This window comes from Cebus imitator, unplaced genomic scaffold, assembly GCF_001604975.1.
Source record: "Cebus imitator isolate Cc_AM_T3 unplaced genomic scaffold, Cebus_imitator-1.0 Scaffold252, whole genome shotgun sequence".
NCBI classification, from domain to species: domain Eukaryota; kingdom Metazoa; phylum Chordata; class Mammalia; order Primates; family Cebidae; genus Cebus; species Cebus imitator.
Window position 1 is genome coordinate 193069 of NW_016107567.1, and position 8810 is coordinate 201878.

The 8810-nt window shown below is 37.8% G+C and overlaps 1 pseudogene; it reads left to right on the forward strand.

The window, feature by feature from the left end:
- Positions 1-1382: 1382 nt before the first annotated feature.
- LOC108282804 lies at positions 1383-2212 on the forward strand (annotated as a pseudogene).
- Positions 2213-8810: the final 6598 nt, after the last annotated feature.

Sequence of the window (8810 nt, forward strand, 5' to 3'; positions counted from 1 at the left end):
AGGTTGCGGAATCACAATTTGTCTTTGGTTCCCTGATATCTAGACTAACAGTTACGTACAAGCTTCTTTGTAATGGTACCTCTCAAAACTCTGTTGAAGGTATTAATCCTGCTGATTTTCAGAAGACAGTACTTGCTATCTCTATTCCAAATACCTGACCAAATGATCTTAACATGTTTCATGAAGAAATCACCTCAAAATGCTTAGGATATGGGTGGTGAGAGGAAGCATGGAGAAGTTGTCTCTTGTCTTATAACAGAGGAGCTGGGAATAGTGCCCAAGCCCAAAAAGAAGGATCTCCACCGCAGCAGGGCTTGCTAAGTCTTACAAAGGTCTTAGGAAGGTGAATGATATTTTGAGAACAACAGTTATTTCCAAAGGCAACTTCCTTAAGAAGTATAGCTTTTTGACAACTCTTTCTGATAAAGCCATGTTAGATTTCAGAGACTACCACATAAGTTCCAGATGTTCTAGATTAAACTTGAGATATCACTTTAATAAGAAGAGACTAGTGAAGAATTAAGAATTTTTCTAAAATAAAATAAACCTTTCTAGGTAACTTACAATGTTCATTATAAGTTGGTAATTTTTAAGTAATTTCTCTTTGATGCCATTCTGCTAATGTTCTTGGTGTCTAGAAAGAAAACAAGCATAATTCCATTATGTATATGTGCCACATTTTCTTTATCCAGTCTATTATTGATGGGCATCATAAAAAAGGATGAGTTTATATCCTTTGCAGGGACATGGATAAAACTGGAAACCATCATTCTCAGCAAAATGACATAAGAACAGGAAACCAAGCACCACATGTTCTCACTCATAAGTGGGTGTTGAACAATGAGAACACATGGACACAGGAAGGGGAACATCACACACAAGGGTTTGTCAGGAGGTGGGGGACTAGGGGAGGAATAGCAGGGGGTGGGAGGAAAGGGGAGGGATAACATTAGGAGAAATACCTCATGTAGATGATGGGTGATAGATGCAGCAAACCACCACGGCATGTGTATACCTATGTAACAAACCTGCACATTCTGCACATGTACCCCAGAACTTAGAGTATAATAAAACAAAAAAAGAAAGAAAACAAACACAATTTTATTAGGTCCAATATGTGATTAGTTTTGGCTGCCTTAACACCTAAAAAATTCTCATTGTAATTATTATTTAGAGATAGAAATTTATTTTAATATGATTGCTTTCTGCTATTCTGTGAAGAAACCTCTGGAGTCATGATCCTTTTGAGCAGAAGAAAGTGAGGTCTGATGAGCTCAGTGATTTATCCTCAGAATCAAAATTGGGTCCTTGACTGGGCTGGGATAAACCGCAGGTTCTTACTTACATGAAGTGTTTATACTTTTTAAAGATTTTAGCTTTCTCTTCCCGCCGCCCAAGATGCCGAAAGGAAAGAAGGCCAAGGGGAAGAAGGTGGCTCCGGCCCCTGCTGTCGTTAAGAAGCAGCAGGCCAAGAAAGTGGTGAATCCACTATTTGAGAAAAGGCCTAAAAATTTTGCCATTGGACAAGACATCCAGCCCAAAAGAGACCTCACCCGCTTTGTGAAATGGCCCCGCTATATCATGTTGCAGCGGCAGAGAGCCATCCTCTATAAGCGGCTGAAAGTGCCCCCTGCAAGTAACCAGTTCACACAGGCCCTGGACCGCCAAACAGCTACTCAGCTGCTGAAGCTGGCCCACAAGTACAGGCCAGAGAAGAAGCAAGAGAAGAAGCAGAGGAAAGAAGCAGAGGCTGTTGGCCCGGGCCGAGAAAAAAGCGGCTGGCAAAGGGGACGTCCCCACTAAGAGACCACCTGTCCTCCAAGCAGGAGTTAACAGCGTCACCACCTTGGTGGAAAACAAGAAAGCGCAGCTGGTGCTGATTGCACACGACGTGGATCCCATTGAGCTGGTTGTCTTCTTGCCTGCCCTCTGTCGTAAAATGGGAGTCCCTTACTGCATCATCAAGGGGAAGGCAAGACTGGGACGTCTCGTACACAGGAAGACCTGCACCACTGTCACCTTCACACACGTTAACTCGGAAGACAAAGGTGCTTTGGCTAAGCTGGTGGAAACTATCCGCACCAACTACAATGACAGATACGATGAGATCCGGCGTCACTGGGGAGGCAATGTCCTGGGTCCCAAGTCTGTGGCTCGCATCGCCAAGCTAGAAAAGGCAAAGGCTAAAGAACTTGCCACAAAACTGGGTTAAATGTAAATAACTGTTTCTGTAAATAAAAATAATTAATGCAAATTTTCCTTAAAAAAAAAAGATTTAAAATAAATTTTTTTTGCTTCTTTTCACAATATTCATTAGTTCTAATCATATTATGGTCCCAATGTAGCTATTTTAAAGTGAAATTAAAAGGCAGCCCAGCTTTGGAGGGTAAGAGTTATTGAAAGAGGTGTCTGGAGAGCCATTTAAAATTTTCAAGTAAAAAATATAGAGTGTGTGTATGTGTGTGAGAGAGCTAGTCTTCTTCTTTTAAAAATTAAGAAATCAAATATAGAAATAGTCTAATTTGCATTAATGATCTGCAATCCATGAGACAATTTTTAACCATTTTAAAGTGAAAGGCTAGTGATTATGTCGGGGGTAGCCAGTGATAATAACTATAGACCTTTGAAAAGATGTGCTAGGTAATAGTATATAAAAATGAGGTTGGCTAGGTTTCTGGACTGAGTAAGAACTTTACTTTCTCTCTCTTTCTTTTTCTCTTTTCTTTCTTTCTTTTCTTTTGTCAAAATTTTGACAAAATTTGACTCTTGTTGCCCAGGTTGGAGTGCAATGGCACTCTCTCAGCTCACTGAAACCTCCGCCTTCCAGATTCAAGTGATTATTTCACCTCAGCCTTCCAAGTAGTTAGGATTACAGGCACCTGCTACCACACCTGACTAATTTTTGTATTTTTAGTAGAGACAGTGTATCACCATGTTGGCCAAGCTGGTCTTAAACTCCTGACCTCAGGTGATGTGGCCACCTCAGCCTCCCAAAGTCCTGGGATTACAGGTGTGAGCCACCATAAGGAAAGCCTAAGCCAATGTTTTGAGCCCTTGAGAGGTTGAAACTTACTCTTTCTACTTGTCCTTGTACTTGAACCATTAGCCTTTTCCTTTCTGGCATCTTCTTCACTCATTTGGACACTGTGTAGAATACATTTAGGTCTGCAAGTAAGCACTGGCTTTTCTTAACCCCCCTCTCAGGGGGGCCAGGAGCAGTTCAGAAGTGGGAATACTGGATATGCAGAATAAAGTCCCTGCAGAGTGGCAACTAGCCCAAGTGAACTCCATGGAATTCCCTACTGGTGTTGCTGGGAATTAGCAGTTTTTCCTCCTAACTTGTATCATGAAAGCATGGTGTCCATCAACTGCTGAAATTCTGTTCTCCTTCCTGCTAAGCCCAGTCCCTCTTAGAGAAATAAACATTATTGCTTCATAGCTGGGTGGATATGGATAAGGGACTGAGGATGGAGGATGAAGGCATGAAAGATGGAGATGAAAAAGCAGATTTGTCTGAACCTATCAATGAGTTGAATGAACCTCAGCTCATATGCAGAGGGAAGATGAGTGTCTACCAGATCGTTCTAAGAAGCAGAGGCATTCATGACATGTGTAAATTGCCCATATATGCAAATTGAACCAGAGACTTGATTGAAAATAGAGTCTACTTGCCCTGTTTCCCAGTTTTAGGTTCCACATCATCACTGGGAAAGAGCGTATCATGGAAATCCACATGAAAAGCCCGGTCAGAAACAAACTGTGCACTTATGTGGGTATGATTTTAAACATAATCAGTGATATTTTCAAATATGCCATGAACACGCTTTTAAAAGCATTCCCCTTTACCACTCAAAACATGTAAGTGCAATGAAAAGTATGCTTGACTGAACTACAATAAATAGTATGTTTCTTAATAGTTTTAATATCTCAGCTATACCCCCAAGTCTCTTAAGATAAATAGTTAATGGTAATTATTTGTAAATGGTATACTCTAAGAGAGGTACTGCATGAATTCGGTTTTATGTGACAGGCCAATAGTATGAAAAGAATTTCAAATTTTAACCTTATTTTTGGAGACAAAAATGGATTTTTTAAAAAGCCTGTGGAGAATTGGCTCTAGCAATGCCATTATGTGTTATACATATTAGAGAAGGGGGAATGGCATGGACTCAGAGAGTTTGAGAGGAAATTGGAATACTACAAATGATTCCGTTTCTTGAACCCTAAAAAATTCCACTTTGATTTAGCACTGGTGGAATTGTTAATAAAAACTTCTTTGCACATGGTGTATAAACAGCCCAGCCCAGCCTGTATCAACTTTATGCTCCAATAAACAAGACAATAATGACAAATTATCAAAGCAGGCCTCAGATGTGACCCTCAATTGGGAGAGCAGCAATTTAATGAAGACAAAAGCTAGGTGAAAGCTGCTAATATCATTTACTGATAAACAGATTTTCTCGAGAGGCTCCTAGCTGAATCCCCCATGGACCCATAAACCTGCATAATTCCATTTAAAATATTGTGCAATTCACTAAATTAGTCTTTGAACATCCTTACTATCCAATTACGAAGCCCCAGCATGGACAGAATAATGAAATTTTTCAAACTGTGGAATGCATGTGGTCTTAACAAACTTATGACAAACACCAAAATTAGCTTTCAATTTTGAGGCCAGTGTAGCTCCCTTTAATACCTCAAGTCAGAATGGCAACAATAAAACACTATTGCAGGGCTAAGCAGAACAGAAGAAAAATAAATCTTGACTTCCTCAGAATTCTCAACATGGTCTACCTTCAGGAAAAAAAAAATCATACGAAGTTGAATGATGTTTTGCATTTGCAAGCTATTTGGTCGCTTAAAATCTAGTAAAAGCTTTACTGAATAAAGGGTACAAAATACCTCCTGGACAGTTCTATCTTCCAGGCAGGCAGAAAAAGGCGAGAGTTTGAGGAAGTGAAATTTATTTCTGTTCAAGTATTGCAAGCTGTATTATTAAAGTCATTTGTCATGGTTTGAATATTTCTGCCTGATTCACCATTAAATTGGCCTTCTAATTACCAACTTTGTCATGAAAAGTGGTCTGGCTGTTTCATTCACCAGGAAACTTTAATTCTTTAATCATCACTTGTTTCATGAAAATAAAAGAAAAAGGAGGGGGAGGGGGAAGCCCAGAAAACAACAAACCACGTATTTTATTCTAAAATCTTAAAAAGAAATGATGTCAACAAAATTATGCTTACATTATCACATAGCTACGCATTTAAAAGACGATGATAAGTATTTAGGAAGTTAATTATTTCACCTTTGTAAAGAAACTTTGCCAACATAAACCTATCATCTTGCTGTTGACCACATAACCTCTTGTGATGGTTTTGTAACCAACATATACCAACTGCAATCATAGTGTGCCAGTTGAGTCCTTTTTCCTTCTCATGTTTTCTAGGTTCTTGAATTTTTGGTTGCTATATTTAACTCTATCAACAGGAAAATACCTGGAATCCATGGCTTCTCTCAGCAGCCTAGTGAGGCCATCAAGTTGTTAATTCCTTGTCCACACTGCAAGCTAGGCAGGGGTAGGGAAGTGTGGCAACAATCACAGTATCTTTCCTTGTCAGTTGTGATCACGTTACAACATGCGCTAATGGTTTAAACTATGCAGCACAGTTTCGTTCATTGTTAAGGGAAAGAAGATGAACCTATCAACCTGAGTCCAACAAAGACTTAGTAATACAATCATATTTGGGAAACATTCATATATCAAAACAGAGATTGGCAAAAAAAAAATGTAAAACACCAAATTGTGAGAAATTGTAGGTAGAGAAACTAAAGCATAGAGGGTTTTGCAAATTTCCCAGAGGTCACGCAGCTAACAAGAGGCATAATCATAATTTGAATCACTGTCAACCAGACCTTCTGGAGCTCAAGAATGGAACCATCTCCCTGGGTGTATGGAAAGCACTTACCATGGTGGCTGGGATGGGTGCATGCATCAGATCTCTGAACGAGCTAATTTTTATGTTTAGGCTGTCTTTTAAAAAGTATATTATTTAGACATTTTCATTTCTAGGCTCCATATAAAGAGATCAGTGTTTTAGCTGCTGCAGAGGCAACAGGCAATAAACTCAAAGAACTTAAAAGTTACATTATTGGGATTGACATAATAGCATCTTATGATCACCCTTAGAGATGCCATGTATTATGAAAGGAATCTTTGGATAAGCATTTTCTGTTGACCTGTATGAGTAGCAAAAATGAGTAGAACATCAGAATAAAGTTTATGAATGTTGAAAACTTACTTTTATGTATTTTTATTTTATTTCATTACTAAATTTACTTGAAGGAAACTTGAATCTGCTAATGAGAGGTTACTTCCAGCATACGTATCTCATGGCTACAAGATAATCATGTATATTTTCTAATTTATTTTCCAGAATTTATGTACATTGAGTCACTGGTTTCATCATGTTTTTTTTACATTGAATCACAATGGGGAAATTTGATTAAGAATCTTGAACATCATAAAATATGAGATTAGTATCCACCTTTTTAAAATAAATAGGACACTTTTGAGAATGAAAGTGCTGCTACTAACAGTTATGCCGAAACAATGGAGCTAAACCAACACTGTTCAAATAAACCGGGACATCTTTTCACTCTCACATTTTAGTGTTTACAGTCTGTAACTCTCTTATTTCCTGTTTTTTCTGAATTATGTAACCGGCAGTGGGTTCTAAAACAAAGAAAAACAAAAACAAAAACAAAAAACTTGATGGTAGGTAATACTTTTGGAGTCCTAGTATGTTTAAATATATATTTATTCTACTCTTAGACCCAATTGAAAACGCTAATAATATAAAATTTGGAGTTTATAGTCATTTTGCCTTAGAATTTTGAAAGCAATTTTTCCTTCTCTTCTAGTTTTCAATGTTGCTTTTGGGAAATTTAATGCCATTCTAGTTCTTTGTTCTCAATGTGTGATCTGTTGTTTTGCCTTAGGCTTTTTTCCTATCCCTTTTTCTTTCTTTCTTTATTTCTTGAAGTATTTAAGATTTTGTGTTTATCCTTAATGTTCTGAAAATTCATGATAATGTGCCTTGGTGGTGCATTGGTTTGGTCTCTCTTTTTTATTAATTGGGCTGGGTACTTGCAATATTATAATCTGGAGATAACTGTCCTTCAGTTCTGAATGTTTTTCCTGTGTTATTTCTTAGGTAATTTCATTGGCTCTATTTCCCTTATTCTCTCTAGACCTTCTATTAATAAAATATTGTATCTTCTCAATTGACTAATTTTTAAAATTTGTACGCTTTCTATTTCTTTGCCTTTTTGATATACTTTGGGGACTTTTTCTTATCTTTATAAACCTTTCCATTGAATTATCATTTTGCCTTTCTTATTCTTTATAATGGCTCTTTGTGGTTCTCTGATAGTTTCTTTTCACAGTACCCTCGTCTTGTTATATGAACACAATATCTGTTCTTGACTCCCCAAAGATATTTTTGATTCTTCTGTTCTCTGTATTGTCTTTCTGCTCTAAATTCTTTTTTGTATTATTGTAATATTTTCATAATGGAGGCTTTAACCCAATGTCCGATGATCTCTTGTTGCTTGTTAGGGTTTGTGAATGAGGCATTAAAAGCAGATTGGAGGCTCTAAATGTGTGGATGGGCTTGTGCACTGAAGTGCTTGACTGTGGGCTCAACAGGAGACAAGATGACCCTTTCACTGGAAGATCTCTAAAAATCAGACCAGTTCCTCCGCAGAAGACTCCTTCAGCTTCCTGCTGGTTGATGCAGGTATTCTATGAGCCTACTTTCTCTTAAAGGAATTATTCTGTTATCAGCTCTATATCCCATTCCTGACCACTATTGTTTCTGTTGTATCTGAATCTGGAAACACTCTGCCCAGTTTCTCCCAGAAAATAAAACTCCAGTCTCCTTGGGATATTCAATGACCATACATACAATTTTAGCCCAAGCATGCCTTTTTGGCTTTATACCCGTAAGATATCTGATGTTTCTAAGTGCAGAACCTCTCAGGGGTTTATTGAACAATCTAGCTCACCTGTGTTGCTGCCCCACCTGTGCCAGCAGGTATGTTCTACTTCAACTCTGCTCTACCCTACTCCCACTCTGTTAAGTCTGTCACCCTGTTGTTTAAATCCATTACCATCCATCTACTTCCTATCTTTAAAAAATCTGATAAAAACTGTCTTCACATTTTTATAATTTCAATATTAGTGGATAATATGCTTTAAAAATCAGGTCTTGCTCTGATTACTAAATTCAATGGATGAACGATGCAATGGGATATCTGCTGATGGACAAATTTCAGCCATTGTTTCAAGACAACTGAAAACTCAGAGTTCAGGTAAAAATCCAGATCTGAGATCTGAAGCCAAATGCTTTTAACTTCACAAGATTCCTGCTGACGTATCAAAGCAGGCAGCTCCAGCAAACAGGATGTTGCATATCTTGAATCAGAAAAGAAGTTGGAAAAGAGGTGGTGAGTTTGCAGAGAAAATAAATTAAGTGAAACACAGACCCACAGTGTTAGCAATTGACATTAAAAAAAAACATAAATGATGAGCTGTAGTTTTAATATCACTGCTCTATCCAACCCTCTGAATCTTTTTATCATACCCAAGGATTTGTTCATTCATCTTTCAGGAATACATTAGGAGAGTTTTCCCATAGGCAAAAGCATTATACATATTTGCAAATGTCTTAGATAATGATGCAAATACTATGCACAGAGATGTTTTGATGAAAGGTAGAAAAAATGCAGCAATTTTCATTTCATTTCAT